Raw genomic sequence first — 26059 nt, 5'->3', positions numbered from 1 at the left:
GCATCACTGTAAATACATGTAAGCTAGCCAGACACTAGAGGGAGCACCAGAAACATCACACACACACACTCAACCAATAGATAAGTTAGATAGGAGGCGACCAATGGACATTCACGATACACAAGGAGGTGACAACCACATTACACCAACCCATACATAAAGGACACCACACACATGATCTGCCCCTTTGGCCAGTGGAGACAGTCAGTGAGGAGAGGCACAGGGTGATTCAATATTACACCCACCACGTGGAAGACAGCAGCTGGTTAGTCAGTTTAGATAGCTATAATAGGATTAGCAGTAGTGTCGAACTCAAGTTATAAAAGTGTACATAGTGTAAATAAATGTGTTGAAGTTATTTACACGTCTCGACCTTCCTTTGACAAATGCAACACAAGGAAGCCGCTTATGTTACAAAGGAAACATAACAAAACAGGCCAAACAGAAAAATCAGAGGAAACCCTGCTGTCGACTCACTACTCCCTAAAGAAGTCAATAAGCAGCTTCCACCTCGAAGGGTGGAGCATCGTGACCCGGTGACAAACTGGCACCTGCCACGATTTCAGCATTGGGAGCTATTCTCCGCCTGATCGCCGTCCCCGATTTCGGGCAACGGAGAAACCCGCCCATGGTTTCAGATAAATAAAACATGGGAATTGCTGAAAGAAAACTTTCATAAAGACCTTCATAGTCAATAGACCATTGCTCCATGAAACATTTAGTAATAACAATGTATCAAAAGCAAGATTAATGCAAGCACCTTGGGTGGGATTCTACGAATGCCGACTCCAAAATCGCGTTCGGCCGGAGAATCCCTTTTTACGCCAAAATCGGGGGCGGTGCTGCCTTTTGCATGCCCCGCCCCCTCATAAACAGTGTACTCAAGGAGTACACCGCACGCCGTTGGGACGGCCTCAGGACGTCACCTGAGGACCTCCCCTGATGGGCCGAATTCCCGATGGCGTGGGACCCGTGTCCTCTCAACTTCCGTAAACCTGGTGTGGTGGCTGCGGACTGTGGCCTGTGCCGCCACAGTCGGGGGGGGGGCGGGGGGAAGGGGGAGCCGTTCCACTGGCAGGGGGCGCTTCGGCAAGGGCTGGGGTGAGTGGTGGGGAATGGTTCGAGGGTGGTGAGGTGGTTATAGGGGGGCAGTCTTTGGTAGGCCGGGTCCGCGTGCAGCCGGCGTCATGTTGTCTGGTGTGGCCGCCACAGGCTGCCGCTGTGCACATGTACGGCCACGGACCCGGCCATTCTACTTCCATATTGGCAGGTAAAGCCAGGGCTTTAGGTGGCACAGCTGCTTGCCCCCCACCGGGCGGAGCATCGGTGCGGAGGTGCCACCGACACTTTGGTTGTAAGACCAGATGCATCTTCCTGACATAGCCGCAGAATCGGAGATTCCAGCCCCTTATCTTTACAGAAATGGCATATGTGATGGATGCATGTAGACATTTAATTAATTTGATGGACAGTCGTGAACTTTAAGTAATGACCAATACTTGGATAACAAATCATGTTCTAAGTGACAGACAGTTGTTTGAATAAATCAGAAAGCCTCAGCTGAGAATTAGAACCAACGCAAGTAAATAAGGGTGAAACTATAGATAAAGATTTCCTTAAGAATGTGATCCGTATTGGATTGGATTGGATTTGTTTATTGTCACGTGTACCGAGGTACAGTGAAAAGTATTTTTCTGCGAGCAGCTCGACAGGTCATTAAGTACATGGGAAGAAAAGGGAAGAAAAGAAAATACATAATAGGGCAACACAAGGTATACAATATAACTACACAAGCACCGGCATCGGATGAAGCATACAGGGTGTAGTGTTAATGAGGTCAGTCCATAAGAGTGTCTGTTATAACCTGCCTACTTACCATTGGCTGGGGACTAATGACAATCCCACAATCCTGTGGGAGTATGAGCTTCCCCAATGAGGGGGGGCGGAGAAACCATTAGTAAACTCCTAGTATAAATAAAGCTGGCCAGTTCAGGAACCAGCAGGAAGGAGTGTGCAGCAAGGGAAGTTGCTGCTGCTGTTATATATATGTTATTTAAATAAATGTTATTACTTTGTATCCTTAAAACTCGTGCTGGATTCTTCGTGGCCCTCACAAAACTGGCGACGAAGGTTAAAGTGAATAGCTGTCTACACTGCTGAAGCCACCTCCCTGGAATTTTGTTGGATACAGGTTGGAAGTTGTTTTCTATTATACCATGTACGGACGTTTGGATGTTTTTGATGCTGCGCTGGAAAGCTGGAACCAGTACACACAACGGATGCGTTACTATTTCCGGGCAAACAATATGACCGAAAACGAGCGCCAGGTGGTCAGATTGCTCACCGCCTGCGGCCCGCACACGTTTGGGGTGATTAGGAGCCTTACGTACCCAGCTGCGCCGGACACCAAAACGTTTGATGAACTTGTGAATATAGTGGGGCAACATTTTTTTTTATTTTAAATATTTTATTGAAAATTTTTGGTCAACCATCACAGTACATTGTGTATCCTTTACACAATAATATAACAGTATAAGTAACAATGACCTGTTTTATAAACAAAGAATAAATAATATATAACAAAAACGAAAACTAAAACTAAATGGCAACTGCCTTGTCTCAGATAAACACTCTCCAAAAATATGATTTAACAGTCCAATATACAATTATTTATAGCAACGACCTATACATATTATACATATATATTAACAACCCTGCGAGTCCTTCTGGTTCCTCTCCCCCCCCCCCCCCCCCCCCCGGGCTGCTGCTGCCTTCTTCTTTTCCATTCCCTCTATCTTTCTGTGAGGTATTCGATGAACGGTTGCCACCGCCTGGTGAACCCTTGAGCCGATCCCCTTAGGACGAACTTAATCCGTTCCGGCTTTATAAACCCTGCCATGTCATTTATCCAGGTCTCCACCCCCGGGGGCTTGGCTTCCTTCCACATCGACAGTGTACTGCGCCGGGCTACTAGGGACCCAAAGGCCAAAACATCGGCCTCTCTCGCCTCCTGCACTCCCGGCTCTTGTGCAACCCCAAATATAGCCAACCCCCAGCTTGGTTCGACCTGGACCCCCACTACTTTTGAAAGCACCTTTGTCACCCCCACCCAGAGCCCCTGTAGTGCCGGACATGACCAGAACATGTGGGTGTGATTCGCTGGGCTTCTCGAGCATCTCGCACACCTATCCTCTACCCCCAAAAATTTACTGAGCCGTGCTCCAGTCATATGCGCCCTGTGTAACACCTTAAATTGAATCAGGCTTAGCCTGGCACACGAGGACGATGAGTTTACCCTACTTAGGGCATCCGCCCACAGCCCCTCCTCGATCTCCTCCCCCAGCTCTTCTTCCCATTTCCCTTTCAGCTCATCTACCATAATCTCCCCCTCGTCCCTTATTTCCCTATATATATCTGACATCTTACCGTCCCCCACCCATGTCTTTGAGATCACGCTGTTCGGCACCTCATGCGTCGGGAGCTGCGGGAATTCCCTCACCTGTTGCCTCGCAAAAGTCCTCAGTTGCATATACCGGAATGCATTCCCTTGGGGCAACCCATATTTCTCGGTCAGCGCTCCCAGACTTGCGAACTTCCCATCCACAAACAGATCTTTCAGTTGCGTTACTCCTGCTCTTTGCCATATTCCAAATCCCCCATCCATTCTCCCCGGGGCAAACCTATGGTTATTTCTTATCGGGGACCCCACCAAGGATCCCGTCTTTCCACTATGCCGTCTCCACTGTCCCCAAATTTTCAAAGTCGCCACCACCACCGGGCTTGTGGTGTATTTCTTCGGTGAGAACGGCAATGGGGCCGTCACCATAGCTTGTAGGCTAGTCCCCCTACATGACGCCCTCTCCAATCTCTTCCACGCCGCTCCCTCCTCTTCTCCCATCCACTTACTCACCATTGAGATATTGGCGGCCCAGTAGTACTCACTTAGGCTCGGTAGTGCCAGCCCCCCCCGATCCCTACTACGCTGTAAGAATCCCTTCCTCACTCTCGGGGTCTTCACGGCCCACACAAAACTCATGATACTCTTTTCGATCCTTTTGAAAAAAGCCTTCGTGATCACCACCGGGAGGCACTGAAACACAAAGAGGAATCTCGGGAGGACTACCATTTTAACCGCTTGCACCCTCCCTGCCAGTGATAGGGATACCATGTCCCATCTCTTGAAGTCCTCCTCCATTTGTTCCACCAATCGCGTTAAATTTAACCTATGCAATGTACCCCAATTCTTAGCTATCTGGATCCCCAAGTAACGAAAGTCCCTCGTTACCTTCCTCAGCGGAAAGTCCTCTATTTCTCTGCTCTGCTCCCCTGGATGCACCACAAACAACTCACTTTTCCCCATGTTCAGTTTATATCCTGAGAATTCTCCAAACTCCCGAAGTGTCCGCATTATCTCTGGCATCCCCTCCGCCGGGTCCGCTACATATAACAACAAGTCATCCGCATACAGAGATACCCGGTGTTCTTCTCCTCCTCTAAGTACTCCCCTCCACTTCTTGGAACCCCTCAGTGCTATTGCCAGGGGCTCAATCGCCAGTGCAAACAATAATGGGGACAGAGGGCATCCCTGCCTTGTCCCTCTATGGAGCCGAAAGTATGCAGATCCCCGTCCATTCGTGACCACACTCGCCACTGGGGCCCTATACAACAGCTGCACCCATCCAACATACTCATCTCCAAAACCAAATCTCCTCAGCACCTCCCACAAATAATCCCACTCCACTCTATCAAATGCTTTCTCGGCATCCATCGCCACCACTCTCTCCGCTTCCCCCTCTGGTGGGGGCATCATCATTACCCCTAGCAGCCTCCGTATATTCGTATTCAGCTGTCTCCCCTTCACAAACCCAGTTTGGTCCTCATGGACCACCCTCGGGACACAATCCTCTATCCTCATTGCCATTACCTTGGCCAGAATCTTAGCGTCTACATTCAGGAGGGAAATAGGTCTATAGGACCCGCATTGCAGCGGGTCCTTTTCCTTCTTTAGGAGAAGCGATATCGTTGCCTCAGACATAGTCGGGGGCAGCTGTCCCCTTTCCTTTGCCTCATTAAAGGTCCTCATCAGTAGCGGGGCGAGCAAGTCCACATATTTTCTGTAAAATTCAACTGGGAATCCATCTGGTCCCGGAGCCTTCCCCGCCTGCATGCTCCTAATTCCTTTCACTTCTTCCTCTATTTCAATCTGTGCTCCCAGTCCCACCCTTTCCTGCTCCTCCACCTTGGGAAATTCCAGCCGATCCAAGAAGCCCATCATTCTCTCCCTCCCATCCGGGGGTTGAGCTTCGTATAATTTTTTATAAAATGCCTTGAACACTCCATTCACTCTCTCCGCTCCCCGCTCCATCTCTCCTTCCTCATCCATCACTCCCCCTATTTCCCTCGCTGCTCCCCTTTTCCTCAATTGGTGGGCCAGCAACCTGCCCGCCTTCTCCCCATATTCGTACTGTACACCCTGTGCCTTCCTCCACTGTGCCTCTGCAGTACCCGTTTGTCAGCAAGTCAAATTCTACGTGTAGCCTTTGCCTTTCCCTGTACAGTCCCTCCTCCGGTGCCTCCGCATATTGCCTGTCCACCCTCAGAAGTTCTTGCAGCAACAGCTCCCGTTCCCTACGCTCCTGCTTTCCTTTATGTGCCCTTATTGATATCAGCTCCCCTCTAACCACTGCCTTCAGCGCCTCCCAGACCACTCCCACCTGGACCTCCCCATTATCATTGAGTTCCAAGTACTTTTCAATGCACCCCCTCACCCTTAGACACACACCCTCATCTGCCATTAGTCCCATGTCCATTCTCCAGGGTGGGCGCCCTTCTGTTTCCTCCCCTATCTCCAAGTCCACCCAATGTGGAGCGTGATCCGAAATGGCTATAGCCGTATACTCTGTTCCCCTCACCTTCGGGATCAACGCCCTTCCCAAAACAAAAAAGTCTATCCGCGAATAGACTTTGTGGACACAGGAGAAAAAAGAAAACTCCTTACTCCTAGGTCTGCTAAATCTCCACGGGTCTACTCCTCCCATCTGCTCCATAAAATCTTGAAGCACATTGGCTGCTGCCGGCCTCCTTCCAGTCCTGGACCTCGACCTGTCCAGCCCTGGTTCCAACACCGTATTGAAATCTCCCCCCATTACCAACTTTCCCACCTCTAGGTCCGGGATGCGTCCTAGCATACGCCTCATAAAATTGGCATCATCCCAGTTCGGGGCATATACGTTTACCAAAACCACCGTCTCCCCCTGTAGTTTGCCACTCACCATCACGTATCTGCCCCCGCTATCCGCCACTATAGTCTTTGCCTCAAACATTACCCGCTTCCCCACTAATATAGCCACCCCCCTGTTTTTCGCATCTAGCACCGAATGGAACACCTGCCCCACCCAACCTTTGCGTAGTCTCACCTGGTCTATCAGTTTCAAGTGCGTTTCCTGTAACATAACCACGTCTGCCTTAAGTTTCTTAAGGTGTGCGAGTACCCGTGCCCTCTTTATCGGCCCGTTCAGCCCTCTCACGTTCCACGTGATCAGCCGGGTTGGGGGGCTTTTTACCCCCCCCCCTTGTCGATTAGCCATCCCCTTTTTCCAGCTCCTCACCCGGTTCCCACGCAGCTGTGTCCCCCCCAGGCGGTGCCCCCCCGCCCATCCCACCCCATACCAGCTCCCCCCTCTCCCCAGCAGCAGCAGCCCAATAATTCCCCCCTCCCACCCCCCCCGCTAGATCCCCCACTAGCGTAGTTACACCCCCCATGTTGCTCCCAGAAGTCAGCAAACTCTGGCCGACCTCGGCTTCCCCCCGTGACCTCGGCTCGCACCGTGCGATGCCCCCTCCTTCCTGCTTCCCTATTCCCGCCATGATTATCATAGCGCGGGAACCGAGCCCGCGCTTCCCCCTTGGCCCCGCCCCCAATGGCCAACGCCCCATCTCCTCCACCTCCTTTCCTCCCCCCACCACCTCCTGTGGAAGAGAGAAAAGTTACCACATCGCAGGATTAATAACATAAAACTCCTCTTTCCCCCCTTTTTACCCCCCTCTTCGCCCCTCCATACTCGCCCCACCACTTTGTTTTAAACGTTCTTTTTTTAAAATTATTATTAAATAACCCGCTCATTCCAATTTTTCTTCCACGATAAAAGTCCACGCCTCATCCGCCGTCTCAAAGTAGTGGTGCCTCCCTTGATATGTGACCCACAGTCTTGCCGGTTGCAGCATTCCGAATTTTATCTTCTTTTTGTGAAGCACCGCCTTGGCCCGATTAAAGCTCGCCCTCTTTCTCGCCACCTCCGCACTCCAGTCTTGATATACGCGGATCACCGCGTTCTCCCACTTACTGCTCCGAGTTTTCTTTGCCCATCTAAGGACCATCTCTCTATCCTTAAAACGGAGGAATCTCACCACTATGGCTCTCGGAATTTCTCCTGCTCTCGGTCCTCGCGCCATCACTTGGTATGCTCCCTCCACCTCCAGCGGACCCGCCGGGGCCTCCGCTCCCATTAGCGAGTGCAGCATCGTGCTCACATATGCCCCGACGTCCGCTCCCTCCGCACCTTCAGGAAGACCAAGAATCCTTAGGTTGTTCCTCCTCGCGTTGTTCTCCAGCGCCTCCAGCCTTTCCACACATCGTTTATGCTGTGCCTTGTGCATCTCCCTCTTCACCGCCAGGCCCTGTATGTCGTCCTCATTCTCGGCAGCCTTTGCCTTCACGACCCGAAGCTCCCACTCCTGGGTCTTTTGCTCATCTTTTAGCCCTTCAATCGCCTGTAATATCGGGGCCAACAGCTCCTTCTTCATCTCCTTTTTAAGCTCTTCCACGCAGCGTTTCAAAAACTCGTGTTGTTCAGGGCCCCATATTAAACTGCCACCTTCCGACGCCATCTTGGTTTTTGCTTGCCTTCCTTGCCGCTGCTCTAAAGGATCCACCGCAATCCGGCCACCTTCCTCTCCTTTTTTCATCCGTATCCAGGGGGGATTCCCTTCTGGTTCGCCGCACAGTACTTTTAGCCGTTAAAATTGCCGTTGGGGCTCTTATTAAGAGCCCAAAAGTCCGTTCCACCGGGAGCTGCCGAAACGTGCGACTCAGCTGGTCATCGCCGCACCCGGAAGTCTGGGGCAACATTTTAACCCAACCCCGTCCACGATAGTCCAGCGTTACCGGTTTAATACCGTTGAGAGGACCCCTGGAGAATCCCTTGCCGATTTTCTATCCAGGCTACGCAGGATTGCGGAGTACTGTGACTATGGTGAGACCTTGTCAGAAATGTTACGCAACCATTTGGTTTGCGGTATTAACAATGCGGCCACCCAGAGAAAGTTGTTAGCTGAGCCAACATTGACTTTTCAACAGGCCATTCAAATAGTATTGTCCCGAGAGAGCGCAGAATGAGGAGTGCAGGAGCTACAGGGAATGGAAGTGCATGCCTTGGGGCGCAACCCCTTCCATCCGAAAACGTCCCCCCACACTCCTGCGGTACCTTGGGCGAGGCAACGACCGGACCGACGCCAGTGGCCGTCGGACATTCCTCCCCGAAGGGAGCCTTCTCCAGAACCAATGGATGAAGAGCCATGTCCGTGTCAGACTTGTAGGCGCCGACCCCGTCGCGGACGGCGGTCCTGGGGACGCCAGAGGCGCCGTCGTTCCGACCGAAACTGGGACCAGCCCAGGGGCCGTAACTGGGACCAGCCCAGGGGCCGTACCTTCCATGTGGATGAACCTGCGGCGACTACTCCTGAGGACGTGGAGACGGAGGACGACTGCCTGCAGTTGCATTGTGTGGCAGCTCCCCCTGTGGCCCCCATTAAGGTGACAGTATGGGTCAATGGCCACCTGCTTGAGATGGAGTTGGACACTGGCGCAGTGGTCTCCGTGATCGCCCAGAGGACATTCGACCGCATCAAGCAGGGTATACAGACCCTTACATTAACCGACTCACAGGCCAGGTTGGCCACCTACACGGGGGAACCACTGGACATTGCAGGAACTACAATGACCCCTGTTGTTTATGGACGCCAGGAGGGGCGTTTCCCACTTATCGTGGTGCGCGGCCACGGGCCCAGCCTGTTGGGTCGGGACTGGTTGCGCCATTTGCGGTTGCAATGGCAGCACATCCTCCAAACAGTTTCTGAAGGGTTGACTGAGGTGCTAGGACGATACCCAGATGTATTCCCGCCTGGTTTGGGGAAAATAAAAGCCCGTATCCAAGTCGAACCAGGAGCCACGCCGCGCTATTTCCGGGCGCGCCCGGTGCCTTACACCTTGCTCGAGAAGGTAGAAGGGGAGCTCACTCGTTTAGAGTCATTGGGTATTATCAGGCCCGTCCGTTTCGCTGATTGGGCAGCACCAATTTTGCCTATAATGAAGCCAGATGCCACAGTTCGCTTGTGTGGCGACTATAAACTTGCAGTGAATACAGTTTCCCGACTTGACCGATACCCAATGCTCGCATAGAGGATCTCTACGCGAAACTTGCAGGTGGACTCTCGTTCACAAAATTAGATATGAGTCACGCCTACCTGCAGTTGGAGCTGGACCCTGCCTCCCGACCATATGTAACGATTAATACACACCGGGGCCTGTATGAATATACACGGTTGCCGTTTGGAGTATCCTCTGCCTGCGCAATTTTTCAACGTGTTATGGAGGGCATTTTGAGAGGTTTACCATGTGTGGCTGTCTACTTAGATGACGTTTTGATTACAGGGACGTCGGAGCAGGAACATTTGGAAAATCTGGAGGCTGTCCTTAGACGCCTTTCGGAGGCTGGAGTCCGTTTACGTCGCACAAAGTGCGTATTTCAGGCAAAGGAAGTAGTCTACCTAGGTTATCGGGTGGACCACGAAGGTTTGCACCCCGTCGCAGAGAAGGTGCGTGCAATTCAAAATGCCCCCGCCCCGACTGACACTTCGCATCTTCGTTCTTTTCTCAGTCTCGTAAACTATTACGGGAAGTTCCTCCCCAATCTGGCAACTACGCTGGCCTCTTTGCACCTTCTGCTAAAGAAAAATCACACCTGGGTTTGGGGTCAGCCCCATGAAACCGCTTTCTGGCGGGTAAAGCAACAATTGTCGTCGTCTGGGTTACTAACCCACTATGATCCTGGAAAGCCTTTGCTCGTCACATGTGATGGATCCCCGTATGGTATTGGGGCCGTCCTGTCCCACAAAATGGAGAACGGGGCCGAGCGACCGATAGCTTTCGCCGCCCACACATTGACTGCAGCAGAGAAAAAGTACGCGCAGGTCGAGAAGGAGGGCCTGGCAGTGTTTTCTGCGGTGAAACGCTTCCACCAGTACGTGTATGGCCGCCATTTCACTATCGTGACTGATCATAAGCCTCTGCTGGGACTTTTCAGAGAGGATAAGCCAATACCGCCCATTGCTTCCGCACGGATTCACGCTGGGCTTTGTTGCTCGCTGCATACGAGTATTCTCTGGAGCCCAAACCAGGTACGCAGATAGCAAATGCCGACACACTGAGCCGATTGCCTTTATCGACCGGCCCCATGTTGACCCCCACGACCGGTGAGGTGGTTGCAACCCTAAATTTTATGGACACCTTGCCTGTCACAGCATCACAGATCCGTGAGTGGACCCAGACGGTGCCAGTCCTGTCAAAGGTTCGGCACATAGTCCTGTATGGTGGGCAGCATAGACAGCTCCCAGGCGAGTTGCGGGCATTTTCCTCCAAGCTGTCAGAATTCAGCGTGGAAGACGGCATCCTCTTGTGGGGGACGCGTGTGATTGTCCCGGAAAAAGGCCAGGAGCTGATACTAAGAGACTTGCACATTGGGCATCCAGGTGTGACCAAAATGAAAATGTTGGCCCGGAGTTATGTCTGGTGGCCAGGCCTCGACACCAACATTGGGAAGGTGGCCCAAAACTGCTCCATTTGCCAGGAGCATCAGAAGCTTCCGCCGGCCGTGCCCCTACATCACTGGGAATGGCCAGGGCGGCCTTGGGCACGCTTGCATGCAGATTTTGCAGGCCCTTTCAAGGATCCATGTTCTTTCTATTAATTGATGCCCAGTCTAAATGGCTAGAGGTGCATAAGATGCAAGGGACAGCGTCCTGCGCAACAATTGAAAAGATGCGTTTGTCGTTTAGTACGCATGGCCTCCCCGAGGTCCTGGTCACGGATAACGGCACTCCATTCACGAGTGAGGAATTTGCGAGGTTCACGAAGATGAACGGCATCTGCCATATCCGCACTGCCCCTTACCACCCGGCTTCAAATGGGTTGGCAGAGTGCGCAGTGCAGACATTCAAAAGAGGCCTAAAGAAGCAATCTTCCGGATCAATGGACACGAGACTGGCTTGCTTTTTGTTTACGTACAGGACCACCCCCCATGCGGTGACTGGGGTTGCTCCCGCAGAACTCCTAATGGGCCGGAAACTTCGCACCCGCCTTAGTATGGTTTTCCCGGACATTGGTGCAAAAGTACGCCGCACACAAGAACGGCAGGGACAGGGATTTTCTCGGCATCGGCCGATTCGGCAGTTTGTGCCCGGTGACCCAGTGTTCGTTCGGAATTTTGCTGGTGGTGCCCAATGGGTTCCTGGTGTAATCTTTCGCCAAACGGGCCCTATATCTTACCAGGTGCAAGCCCAGGGTCGTCTCCAGCGCAAACATGTAGACCACGTTCGGTCCAGAAGACTATCCCCTCAAAAGATTCCCCGCCCCCGGAGCTCATTTCTACAGCCGCAGAGACCAGAGACAAGGGAAGGTGGTCCTCACAATCTTCCACTGGTGCCTCACTCGAAGCCTGCGCAGGTCGTTACGGAACCGAATGGAGATAGAGACGCTGACATGATGGAGGCAGCAGACTCTGACTCCGAGATGGAGACACAGGATGCATCAGAGGGGGAATCCTCGGGTCCACGGGCCGTGGATGTACAACCGTTGCGCCGTTCATCGCGGAAGCGCCGGTCTCTGTCTCGTTACACGCCTCCTGATCCAGCGCCGCGTGCAAATGGTGTCTGGCCTGCGGTCAAACGAGTCCGACGCCCTCCTTCGCCAGGTTCTTCGGTGGATTCCTTGGACTTTGGGGGGGAGGGATGCTATAACCTGCCTACTTACCATTGGCTGGGGACTAATGACAATCCCACAATCCTGTGGGAGTATGAGCTTCCCCAATGAGGGGGGCGGAGAAACCATTAGTAAACTCCTAGTATAAATAAAGCTGGCCAGTTCAGGAATCAGCAGGAAGGAGTGTGCAGCAAGGGAAGTTACTGCTGCTGTTATATATATGTTATTGTAAATAAATGCTATCACTTTGTAACCTTAAAACTCGTGCTGGATTCTTCGTGGCCCTCACAAAAGTGTCATTTAGGAGTCTGGTGACAGTGGGGAAGAAGCTGTTTTTGTGTCTGTTTGTGCGTGTTCTCAGACTTCTGTATCTCCTGCCCGATGGAAGAAGTTGGAAGAATGAGTAAGCCGGGTGGGAGGGGTCTTTGATTATGCTGCCCGCTTTCCCCAGGCAGCGGGAGGCGTAGATGGAGTCAATGGATGGGAGGCAGGTTGGTGTGATGGACTGGGCGGTGTTCACGACTCTCTGATAGGATGCTTTCTATGGTGCATCTGTAAAAGTTGGTAAGGGTTAATGTGGACATGCCGAATTGCCTTAGTTTCCTAAGGAAGTATAGGCGCTGTTGTGCTTTCTTGGTGGTAGCGTCGACGTGGGTGGACCAGGACAGATTTTTGGAGATGTGCACCCCTAGGAATTTGAAACTGCTAACCACCTCCACCTCGGCCCCATTGATGCTGACAGGGATGTGTACAGTACTTTGCTTCCTGAAGTCAATGACCAGCTCTTTAGTTTTGCTGGCATTGAGGGAGAGATTGTTGTCGCTTCACCACTCCACTAGGTTCTCTATCTCCCTCCTGTATTCTGTCTCCTTGTTATTCGAGATCCGGCCCACTATGGTCGTATCGTCAGCAAACTTGGAGATGGTGTTGGAACCAAATTTTGCCACGCAGCCGTGTGTGTACAGTGGGTAGAGTAGGGGGCTATGACTGATTATGAGAAGAATTTTAGTCTTCCAAGATTCTTGCAGCACCCGTGAAAATTTCTTTTAAAGCCTTTGTTGAAATTACTTTCATTTTGTAAGCATTTTCTGGATTTTTTCTCATTTGGATGTCTTTCCTTTCACTCTCCTGTGCAGCAGGTTGGAGAACGGCGCTTGCCTGAGGACCGCCGCGATGAAGGCAGTGTTGTCGGCGCAGCATCCTGGGCTGGCACACATGCCTCGAATGCGGGCAGCATATCCATTTCGGTCTCTGAGTCAGAGCCGAGTGGATCCTCATCCAACATCTCGGTATCCTCAGTTGGGGGCTTTTGTCGGTCACCACGACTGTGGCTGATGGTGATATTCAAGTCATGCTCAGCACAAAGGATAACCTGAGACAATACTTGAATTAGTTCTCTTGTACAATCCCACCATTGCCAGGGCACCTGACTGAGACTCAGATGCAAATTCCACGAGTATAAAGAACATAATGAAGTGTATGTTCAGGAGAGATTATCAGTATATATCACTCATATTGGAGTGCGTACACTCCAACAACAAACCAAAGCCTTAAAAAAGGATATTGAACAAATAGATTCCTTGTCATTGTTGGAAGGTCTGTGGGATTAGGGCTCAAGTGTACAAACACAGGTGTGTTGCCCTATTATGTATTTTCTTTTATTCCCTTTTCTTCTCATGTACTGAATGATCTGTTGAGCTGCTCGCAGAAAAATACTTTTCACTGTCCCTCGGTACACGTGACAATAAACAAATCCAATCCAATCCAAGGTGGAGAAGGTAGTCAAGAAGGCATACGGCATGCTTGCCTTCATTGGCCGGGGCATTGAGTATAAGAATTAGAAAGTCATGTTGCAGCTGTATAGAACCTTAGTTAGGCCACACTTGGAGTAGTGTTCAATTCTGGTCACCACACTACCAGAAGGATGTGGAGGCTTTAGAGAGGGTGCAAAAGAGATTTACCAGGATGTTGCCTGGTATGGAGGGCATTAGCTATGAGGAGCGGTTGAATAAACTCGGTTTGTTCTCACTGGAACGACGGAGGTGGAGGGGCGACCTGATAGAAGTCTACAAAATTATGAGGGGCATAGACAGAGTGGACAGTCAGAGGCTTTTTCCCAGGATAGAGGGTTCAATTGCGGTGAGTAACTCACCTCCTGACTCCCCAAAGCCTGTCCACCACCTACAATACATAAGTCAGGAGTGTGGTGGGATACTCTCCACTTGCCTGGATGAGAGCAGCTCCAACAACACTCAAGAAGCCCAACACCTTCCAGGCCAAAGCAGCCCCGTTGGACTGGTACTCCTTCCACAAATATCCACCTATGCACTGCAGCAGCCGTGTGTACCATCTACAAGCTGCACTGCAGGAACTCAACAAGGCTGCTTAGGCAGCATCTTCCAAATCCATGACCACTACCATCGGAACACCGCCACTCGGAAGTTCATAGAATCTACAGTGCAGAAGTAGGCCATTCAGCCCATGGAGTCTGCACCAGCTCTTGGAAAGAGCAGCCTACTTAAGCCCACACCTCCACCCTTTCCCCGTAACCCAGCAACCCCACCTACCCTAAGGGCAATTTAGTATGACCAATCCATCTACCCTGCACACCTTTAGACAATGGGAGGAAACTGGAGCACCTGGAGGAAACCCATGCAGACATGGGTAGAACGTGCAGACTCCGCACAGACAGTGACCCAAGCCGGTAATCGAACCTGGGACCCCGGATCTGCGAAGCAATTGTGCTAACCACTGCTACCGTGCTGCCCTAATACTGTCCAAGTCACTCATGTTATGGGTCAGGGTTTGGAGAATCAGAAAATGTATCATGGAGTTCACCTGACCCACAACTTTTAATAGATTGTGGTATGGGGAGCACATGGTTTACTCTGTAGGTATGGTACATGTTAGATGTTTTAGTTGCTGTGATATGAAGAGTCTAAAGTTCTGTTCCTTTTTCACAAACACACATTTATTTCCTTCCAACAGCCTTTGCACAAAACTCTCACTGTAAATCACCTGACAGAGGCCACCTGAAGCCCCTTTACATATCAGTGTCAATTAATGGATACTTAACATAAATGAGACAATTAATTTCAATGTCTCTTAACCCATTACTTAACAGTCTCCCCTTCCTTGGAGAAAAAAAAAATTAGGTGAAAACAAAATTTCAAGAAACTCAAAAACACACACATGGGGCGAAATTCATGGGGCCAAAAACGGCGCCAATCAGACGGGCATCGCGCCGGCCCAAAGGTGCGGAATGCTCCGCATCTTTGGGGGCCGAGCCCCAACATTGAGGGGCTAGGCCGGCGGCGGAGGGATTTCCGCCCCACCAGCTGGCGGAAATGGCGGTTGTTGCCCCGCCAGCTGGCGGAAATGGTGTTTGTTGTCCCGCCAGCTGGCGCGGAAATGCGGCGCATGTGCGGGAGCGTCAGCGGCCGCCGACAGTTTCCCGCGCATGCGCAGTGGGGAGAGTCTCTTCCGCCTCCGCCATGGTGGAGGCCATGGCGGAGGCGGAAGGGAAAGAGTGCCCCCACGGCACAGGCTCGCCCGCGGATCGGTGGGCCCCGATCGCGGGCCAGGCCACCGTGGGGCATCCCCCGGGGTCAGATCGCCCCGCGCCCCCCCCCCCACAGGACCCCAGAGCCCGCCCACGCCGCCTGGTCCCGCCGGTAAATACCAGCTTTGATTTACGCCGGCGGGACAGGCAATTTCTGGGCGGGACTTCGACCCATCCGGGCTGGAGAATTGAGCGGGGGGGCCCGCCAACCGGCGCGGCCCGATTCCCGCCCCCGCCCAATCTCCGGTACCGGAGACTTCGGTGGGGGCGGGGGCGGGATTCACGGCGGCCAACGGCCATTCTCCGACCCGGCGGGGGGTCGGAGAATGACGCCCATGATTCCTCCCCTTTTTTTTTGTTTGGACGAGAAAGAAAAAAAAAAACAGTCACAGAAACAAGCGCCCTTCATTAACAATATCCAACAGTTTATGTGAACTCGCCCCTCTTTTCGTAAAACAGTCTGACAGTTAATAGCTCCTGTCGACCCATTTAATTTTTGTTATTTCCCCTCTGTCCAACATCTGCTTCAAACTTGCGATGTCTATCCGTAACCTCTTTTCATTGACACTTTTTGTAGAGTGCACATTTTCCCACAGGGATTTATTGTCAATGTGACAGTCAATAGGTATATTACCCAAATCCCCTAATCCCAAAATTTCTGTCAATATCATACTTGTATAAAAGGCCATATCCACCACCTCTACAAGGCTTAACGTCTCAGCAGCCAAAGTGCTTTTTACCACTCTCCTTATTTTCTTTGTTTCCCACACAAGCGGGCAACATTTACCATTCTTCCCCAAAAGGAAAATTATAAAACATCCTGCGCTTGAAACCCCATCACATAAATTTGCATAGGACGCATCATTATAAACTATGAGTTTCAAGTGCCTAAGGTCACCTAAAACCGGTAACTTCAAAACACACTCCTGCATTTTTAGTTTGGCCAACGCTTTATTTGCTCTTATTATGTCTTCCACTTTGGGATCATTCATTTTTGTACTCAACTCTAAGAGATCAAAACTCACGTCCGGTCTCGTCTGTCCACCTAACCAGTTCAGTTGCCCAATTAAACTTCGCAGTTGCTCTTTTTCTATCTTTGAAACCATTGCGTCTTTTTGTGAAACTCGGCCACGACTAATTGCTATTGGGCTGATGCTTTCCAAATAAGATTGCTGACGTAAAGTTGCCCCTAACTTAGTCTGTCCAATTTCCAGTCCAATATATTAAATGCACCGGAAGCCTATCTTCCAACCCTGAGTTCTTTCCTTAAACCAGAGATTACAATAGCTTCAAAATCACTAGTCCCACCCCACAAAAAATCATCAACATGCATCATAAAAATGCCAGAAAGATTTCCTTTATAGTGCCAGTAAAACATTGCAGGATCTGCTTTCAACTGACAACAGCCTAACTTTAACAAAACTGACCTTACCAAAAAATACCAGACTCTAGATGGATCATTTAATCCATATACACATTTGTTCAACTTCCAAAGTACCCCTTCTGTGTTAGCTGCTTCTTTAGGAGGACAGAGAAAAATGTCTCTCTGGAGCTGATGCCCCTGCAAAAAGGCAGCTTTTATATCTATAGATTTGCATTCCCATGCCTTTGTGGCTAATAGAGTCATCATTTTAAAGATCTTTAAAATAACCTTTCCTGCTGTAGGTGAATCTACCCTTAAATCCTGATCTTCTAAGTTTTCTTCAAATCCCCTTGCCACAAGCCTGGCCTTTGCCTTATAAGTTCCATCCGGAAGAACCTTTTCCGTGCAAATCCATCTGTGGGATAGAGCTCTTTGTCCCCTATCCGGTACTTCCGTGTATACTCCAAATTCACTCAAACTATGCAATTATTGCTGTTTAGCTTCTTTAATAACTTTTTCATCTAATTTATTTGAAGCCACCAAAATCTCACGTGCATGTGGGCTTCTACTCCTATTAGTATTCGTAGTCTTACTCATGTTCCGAGATCTTGATGAACTACGTCCCCTCTCTTGCCTGGTATCTCGTTCTGCACTGCTACTGCTTGATCTTTCCCTTCTGCTGTGGGATGTCCTTTCAATAGTCCTCGACCTTTTCCTGCGGACCTGTTCACTATCCAATGCACTATCTGAACTGGCACTGCGTTTCTGTGTCCTCCATGTTTGAACTTCGTTTTCCCAATCCATTGTCTTCATTCCTTCCCCTGAATGCTGTACATTCAACCAATGTTTATACTTTCCAGTGGCCTTCCCTGCTCTACTAATAACAGTTGCATCCTTCCATTGACTAGACCCTTCAGGCAAGTATGTCACTTTTGTACCAACTTTTGGCAGTTGCCCTTTCAGAAAAATGGCCTGTTCTAATTCATCAGAAGTGTTGTGTTCCTCCACAGAAACCCTGTCTATATCAGTTAATTGGTCCTCATAGTTCTGTAACACATGCATACCAGATGACTCTGGTTCCTCGTCATGTCTGTCTGCTCTGTCTAAGTTTGAATATTTGTAATCTATACCCATTATCCTTGATGAATGTACCCTAACAGTTTGATTACCATGTTGCAAAATAAGTGTTTTGCCATCTATGCCTATGATCTTCCCTGGGCCTTTCCATTCATTAGAATTGTCTGTCTTATAGTATACCATGCCTCCTTGCTGAAAAACGGCATCTGGTGGCCGTACATTATGTCTTAAAGCTCTGCGAATTCTTTCAGAGACTTCTGCTTCTACAAAAAGCTTTTCTACTGCGATGTAATGCATTTAAATGTTCAGCAAAACCAGAGCTAATTGTAGTCCCCTCCCAAGCTGGAGGCTGGTCATCCAAAATGGACAGAATTTTAGGATTTCTACCAAACACTAATTGATAAGGACTATAGCCCCCAACCATCTGCAATGAATTCTTTGCATGTACTGCCCATGCTAAAGCTGAATTTAGCCTGCAATTTGGTCGATCTGCCAAAATTTTCCGAAGCATGTCATCGATGACAGCATGGTTTCTTTCACAGACACCATTACTAAATGGGCTTTCTGCAGCCGTATTCATAACTCTGATCTTCATGTTTTCACACATATCCCTAAACTCATTATTAGCAAATTCTCCCCCATTGTCCGTAAGGAATTTTGCCGGAGGACCCATCCCTGTCCCTATCCATTTTTCCACGATTTGATCCAGAATTACTCTCTTTTCTTTACTTCGTACAATCGTTGATTGACTAAATCTGGTTGCTAAATCTACAAAATGCAAAATAAATATATTATTTGCTTTATCCCAGATCTTAAGGTCCATGGCCACAATGTTGTTAAAATCCCTGGCCAAAGGTAGGGTTACTATCGGTCGTGCTGGTGTCCTTCTGTACTTCCTACAAACTTCACAGTGGTCACTAACCTGTTCTATCAGTTTAGTATAGTTGTCATCCCTTACCCCTGCATCCTTTAATAAATTTTTCAGCCTCCGAGGAGACGGATGTGCAAATTGCCTGTGTAGCTTTAATACCACAAGTTTTTTATCAGCTAAAGTCCCATTTTCAACTGCCATTAACACATCCTTAACCACTCTACTTGAAATATTATTTGTCAGTAATGGAATACAATAGTGTCCCGACTGTGTAAATTGTAAGTCCACCGTCTTTCCAAAAACTGTTGCCTTATCCTGTTCCATATCCAGTTTCATGTGTGCTTTCTTCTTCGACGGTCTGCTCAGAAGCAAAGGTATCTCACTTGATACAATATCCGTGCTAATGAAATGATTCACTCCGGCAATATTGCAAGGGATCACCACTCTTTTCAGCGACTTCAGAGTATTATCATCCGCAAACCTGAAACTTGTGGAACTTTCAAATTCCTTAACCTTGTTACCATTTTCAGCATTCAAAGAGTCCAGGTAACATTTTAACCAGTCAATTCCACACACAGTAGATGTGCAGCCACTGTCCAATACAGCACAGTTGAAGGATTCTGCAATCAACACCCTCATTACCGGCGTAAAACTGCTTGTCAATAGGACAATGCCTTCTTTCTGGTCACTATCTTTTTCCTCTTCTGACTCTTCCGTGTCATGTGCTGCTTCAAACACTCTATCATAATGAGTTGGACAGTTGAAAGCATAATGGTATTGAGTCACATCGAAAACATCGATTTTTCATGCCCCGTGCATTTCTGGGGTTCATCTTCCTATTGTAGGTTCTAATTGGGTTTCTGTCTTCATAATTTCCTTGTCTCGGTCTCCTTCTATAGTCTTGAGCCCTGTTCGTAGCCATACGATTTAGCCATCCTGTTAGTAGTGTATCCTCCATATTCTGCCTTATTGCAGGCTGACCTATTTGGGTCATCAGAGCCACCGGAATCGAATGTTTCCCCAGAAACTTTTGTAAAGCTTTTGTCATCTGTCCGAAATAAGGTATCCTTATCAGTAAACTGAACTCCTGTCAAAATCAGGAGCCTATCCATGTTGCTCACTCTAGCACAGTCAAGTAATTTAAAAGCCAACACAGACTGTGGAAATTCCAGATTGTGTTTCTGCAACCTTTTATATAGTCTGCCAAATTCCATTATATAGTCTTCCATGGAGATAGCCTCCATTCCGGAACTTATCAAAATCCGACCATGCTTCATACGCACACGTCATCTTTCTTATAAATATTATCCATATAATGTAATAAAGTCTCCAGACCTTCTTCTGAGTCTAACTCTTCCAATTCCAGCTCAGAAAGCACTTTGTTTCGGATTTTACTGCCATATGGTAGAGAAAGAGCCAATCCATACCTTGTTTTCTCTTTCCCAAAGCAGTTATCATAGAATCATAGAATCATAGAAGTTTACAGCATGGAAACAGGCCCTTCGGCCCAACCAGTCCATGCCGCCCAGTTTTTACCATTAAGCTAGTCCCAGTTGCCCACACTTGGTCCATAACCCTCTATACCCATCTTACCCATGTAACTATCTAAATGCTTTTTAAAAGACACAATTGTACCCGCCTCTACTACTACCTCTGGCAGCACATTCCAGATACTCACTGTCCTCTGAGTGACGAAATTGCCCCTCTGGGCCCTTCTGAATCTCTCCCCTCTCACCTTAAACCTATGCCCTCTAGTTTTAGACTCCCCTACCTTTGGGAAAAAATGTTGACTATCTACCTTATCTATGCCCCTCATTATTTTATAGACCTCTATAAGATCACCCCTAAGCCTCCTACGCTCCAGGGAAAAAAGTCCCAGTCTATCCCCAGCCTCTCCTTATAACTCAAACCATCAAGTCCCGGCAACATCCTCGTAAATCTTTTCTGCACTCTTTCTAGTTTAATAATATCCTTTCTATAATAGGGTGACCAGAACTGCACACAGTATTCCAAGTGTGGCCGTACCAATGTCTTGTACAACTTCAACAAGACGTCCCAACTCCTGTATTCAATGTTCTGACCAATGAAACCAAGCATGCCGAATGCCTTCTTCACCACCCTGTCCACCTGCGACTCCACCTTCAAGGAGCTATGAACCTGTACTCCTAGATCTCTTTGTTCTATAACTCTCCCCAACGCCATACCATTAACTGAGTAGGTCCTGGCCTGATTCGATCTGCCAAAATGCATCACCTCACATTTATCTAAATTAAACTCCATCTGCCATTCGTCAGCCCACTGGCCTAATTGATCAAGATCCCGTTGCAATCCTAGATAACCTTCTTCACTATCCACTGTGCCACCAATCTTGGTGTCATCTGCAAACTTACTAACCATGCCTCCTAAATTCTCATCCAAATCATTAATATAAATCACAAATAACAGTGGACCCAGCACCGATCCCTGAGGCACACCACTGGTCACAGGCCTCCAGTTTGAAAAACAACCCTCTACAACCACCCTCTGCCTTCTGTCATCCAGCCAATTTTGAATCCAATTGGCAACCTCACCCTGGATCCCGTGAGCTTTAACCTTCTCAACAACCTACCATGCGGTACCTTGTCAAAGGCTTTGCTAACGTCCATGTAGACAATGTCTACTGCACTGCCCTCATCTACCTTCTTGGTCACCCCCTCAAAAAACTCTATCAAATTTGTGAGACATGATTTTCCACGCACAAAGCCATGCTGACTGCCCCGAATCAGTCCTTGCCTCTCTAGATGCTTGTAGATCCTGTCTCTCAGAATACCTTCTAGCAATTTACCTACTAAGGCGTTAGGCTCACCGGTCTGTAGTTCCCAGGCTTTTCCCTGCTGCCCTTCTTAAACAAGGGCACAACATTCGCCACTCTCCAATCTTCAGGCACCTCACCTGTGGCTGCCGATGATTCAAATATCTCTGTTAGGGGACCCGCAATTTCCTCCCTAGCCTCCCACAACATCCTGGGATACATTTCATCAGGTCCCGGGGATTTATCTATCTTGATGCGCTTTAAGACTTCCAGTACCTCCTCCTCTGTAATATGCACACTTCTCAAGACATCACTATTTATTTCCCTTAGTTTCCTAACATCCATGCCTTCCTCCACCGTGAATACCGATGAGAAATATTCATTCAGGATCTCACCCAACTCTTGTGGCTCTGCATATAGATGTCCTTGTTGATCCTTAAGAGGCCCTACTCTGTCCCTAGTTACTCCTTTCCCCTTTATGTATCTGTAGAATCTCTTTGGATTCTCCCTTGCATTATTTGCCAAAGCAATTTCATGTCCCCTTTTTGCCCTCTTGATTTCCCTCTTAACTCTATTTCGACAATCTCTATACTCTTCAAGGGATCCACTTGATCCCAGTTGCTTATGTACGTCATATGCCTCCTTCTTCTTTTTGACCAGAGTCTCAATATCTCGAGTCATCCAGGGATCCCTACTTCTACCAGCCTTGCCCTTCACTCTAAAGGGAATGTGCTTACCCTGCACCCTGGTTAACACATTTTTAAAAGCCTCCCATTTACCAGCCGTCCCTTTGCCTGCCAACAGTCTCCCCCAATCTACCTCTGCAAGTTCCTGTCTGATACCATCAAAATTGGCCTTGCCCCAATTAAGAATTTTAACTCTTGGGCCAGACCTATCATTCTCCATAGCTATCTTAAAACTAATGGAGTTATGGTCACTTGTCCCAAAGTGATCCCTCACTAGCACTTCTGTCACTTGCCCTTCCTTATTTCCCAAGACGAGGTCACGTTTTGCCCCCTCTCTAGTCGGTCCATACTGAATGAGAAATTCCTCCTGAATACACTCAACAAATTTCCCTCCATCCAAGCCCCTAATGCTATGGCTGTCCCAGTCAATGTTGGGAAAGTTAAAGACCCTACTACTACCACCCTATTATTCTTGCAGCTATCTGTAATCTCCTTACATATTTGCTCCTCAATTTCCCGCTGACTATTTGGGGGCCTGTAGTACAGTCCTACCAAGGTGATCTCTCCCTTCTTATTTTTCAGTTCCACCCATATAGACTCAGTGGGCGAACCCTCGGATATATCCCCTCTAAGTACTGCTGTGTTGTTCTCCAGTTTAAAAGGTCGCGGCGTGGGTGAGGTAAGTACTGCTTAACAACTTCCTTACCTTGCAGGTCAGCTGTTCGGGAGAGAGAGAGAGCCGGGACCTTAGAAACAGCGCGGGAGTTTGAAAAAGCGCGGGAGCTGCGAGGCAGAGGGGACAGTTTAAAAGGTCGCGGCGTGGGTGAGGTAAGTACTGCTTAACAACTTCCTTACCTTGCAGGTCAGCTGTTAGTTCAGGAGAGAGAGAGAGCTGGGACTTTGGAAACAGCGCGGGAGATTGAAAAAGCGCGGGAGCTGCGAGGCAGAGGGGACAGTTTAAAAGGTCGCGGCATGGGTGAGGTAAGTATTGCTTAACAACTTCCTTCCCTTGCAGGTCAGCTGTTCGGGAGAGAGAGAGAGCCGGGACCTTAGAAACAGCGCGGGAGTTTGAAAAAGCGCGGGAGCTGCGAGGCAGAGGGGACAGTTTAAAAGGTCGCGGCGTGGGTGAGGTAAGTACTGCTTAACAACTTCCTTACCTTGCAGGTCAGCTGTTAGTTTCGGGAGATCAGTTTTGGGAGCAGGCCTATTGGCTGACTGTAAATCAGGAAGGATACAAAGGGTGTGGCTGAAGTGCCTTTAGAAACAGAGTGCTGGAGGCAAACAGAGTGTATCTGAGTTTGGGTAAGGCTGAGTTCGGGTAAGAGGTGAGTGAGGGCTGTGTTTTTTTTGTAGTTTGGTGTTTGGGGTTGAGTTTCCCCCCCCAAAAAATCCAATTAATTAAGTAAATTAATTAACTAGTTAAGGGAATTTGGTGCTCATCTTAAGGAGGTGCAGAGAAGCAGACCTGTGAGGGAGTCTCGGGAGCAATTACATCACAGCCAGCAGGTAAGTGATTGGCTTGTGACTGGTAAGTGATTTCTCTCTCTTTGACTTTCTCTTAGCTGTGTAGTGTAGTTCAAATTTAACTTCAGGTTTAAGTCATGGCAGGAGAGCTCAGACCCGTGTCATGCTCCTCTTGTGAGATGTGGCAAGTCAGGGACCCTTCTGGTGTCCCTGACTCCTTCATCTGCAAGAAGTGTGTCCAACTGCAGCTCCTGTTAGACCGCTTGACGGCTCTGGAGCTGCGGATGGACTCACTTTGGAGCATCCGCGATGCTGAGGAAGTTGTGGATAGCACATTCAGTGAGTTGGTCACACCGCAGATTAAAATTCCTGAGGCAGATAGGGAATGGGTGACCAACAGACAGAGGAAGAGTAGGAAGGCAGTGCAGGGATCCCCTGCAGTCATCTCCCTCCAAAACAGATTTACCGTTTTGGAAATTGTTGGGAGAGATGGTTCACCAGGGGAAGGTGGCAGCAGCCAGGTTCATGGCACTGTGGCTGGCTCTGCTGCACAGAAGGGCGGGAAAAAGAGTGGCAGAGCTAGAGTGATAGGGGATTCAATTGTAAGGGGAATAGACAGGCGTTTCTGCGGACGCAAACGAGAATCCAGGTTGGTATGTTGCCTCCCTGGTGTAAGGGTCAAGGATGTCTCGGAGCGGCTGCAGGGCATTCTGGAGGGGGAGGGTGAACAGCCAGCTGTCGTGGTGCATATAGGCACCAACGATATAGGTAAAAAACGGGATGAGGTCCTACAAGCTGAATTTAGGGAGTTAGGAGTTAAATTAAAAAGTAGGACCTCAAAAGGTAGTAATCTCAGGATTGCTACCAGTGCCACGTGATAGTCAGAGTAGGAATGACAGGATAGCTAGGATGAATACGTGGCTTGAGAGATGGTGCAAGAGGGAGGGTTTCAAATTCCTGGGACATTGGGACCGGTTCTGGGGGAGGTGGGACCTGTACAAATCGGACGGTCTGCATCTGGGTGGGACCGGAACCAATGTTCTCGGGGGTGTGTTTGCTAGTGCAGTTGGGGAGGGTTTAAACTAATGTGGCATGGGGATGGGAACCGATGTAGGAAGTCAGTGGGGACAGAAACAAAAGGCAGGAAGGGAGAGTGTGTAAAGCATGACCAGAGAAAGCAGGGCAGAGAGCAAGGAAAGTCTTCATTAAACTGCATTTATTTCAATGCAAGGGGCCTGACGGGCAAAGCGGATGAACTCAGGGCATGGACGGGCACATGGGACTGGGATATTATAGCTATGACTGAAACATGGCTAAGGAGGGGCAGGACTGGCAGCTCAATATTCCGGGGTACAGATGCTATAGAAAGGATAGAACAGGAGGTAAGAGAGGAGGGGGAGTGGCGTTTTTGATTAGGGAGAACATCAAATTTTTCAAACTGGAGGCCTGTGACCAGTAGTGTGCCTCAGGGATTGCTGGGTCCACTGTTATTTGTGATTTATATTAATGATTTGGATGAGAATTTAGGAGGCATGGTTAGTAAGTTTGCAGATGACACCAAGATTGGTGGCACAGTGGATAGTGAAGAAGGTTATCTAGGATTGCAACGGGATCTTGATCAATTAGGCCAGTGGGCCGACGAATGGCAGATGGAGTTTAATTTAGATAAATGTGAGGTGATGCATTTTGGCAGATCGAATCAGGCCAGGACCTACTCAGTTAATGGTATGGCGTTGGGGAGAGTTATAAAACAAAGAGATCTAGGAGTACAGGTTCATAGCTCCTTGAAGGTGGAGTCGCAGGTGGACAGGGTGGTGAAGAAGGCATTCGGCATGCTTGGTTTCATTGGTCAGAACATTGAATACAGGAGTTGGGACGTCTTGTTGAAGTTGTACAAGACATTGGTACGGCCACACTTGGAATACTGTGTGCAGTTCTGGTCACCCTATTATAGAAAGGATATTATTAAACTAGAAAGAGTGCAGAAAAGATTTACGAGGATGTTGCCGGGACTTGATGGTTTGAGTTATAAGGAGAGGCTGGGGATAGACTGGGACTTTTTTCCCTGGAGCGTAGGAGGCTTAGGGGTGATCTTATAGAGGTCTATAAAATAATGAGGGGCATAGATAAGGTAGATAGTCAACATTTTTTCCCAAAGGTAGGGGAGTCTAAAACTAGAGGGCATAGGTTTAAGGTGAGAGGGGAGAGATT

This window comes from Scyliorhinus torazame, chromosome 12, assembly GCF_047496885.1.
Source record: "Scyliorhinus torazame isolate Kashiwa2021f chromosome 12, sScyTor2.1, whole genome shotgun sequence".
NCBI classification, from domain to species: Eukaryota; Metazoa; Chordata; class Chondrichthyes; order Carcharhiniformes; family Scyliorhinidae; genus Scyliorhinus; species Scyliorhinus torazame.
This window is presented reverse-complemented; position numbering follows the sequence as displayed.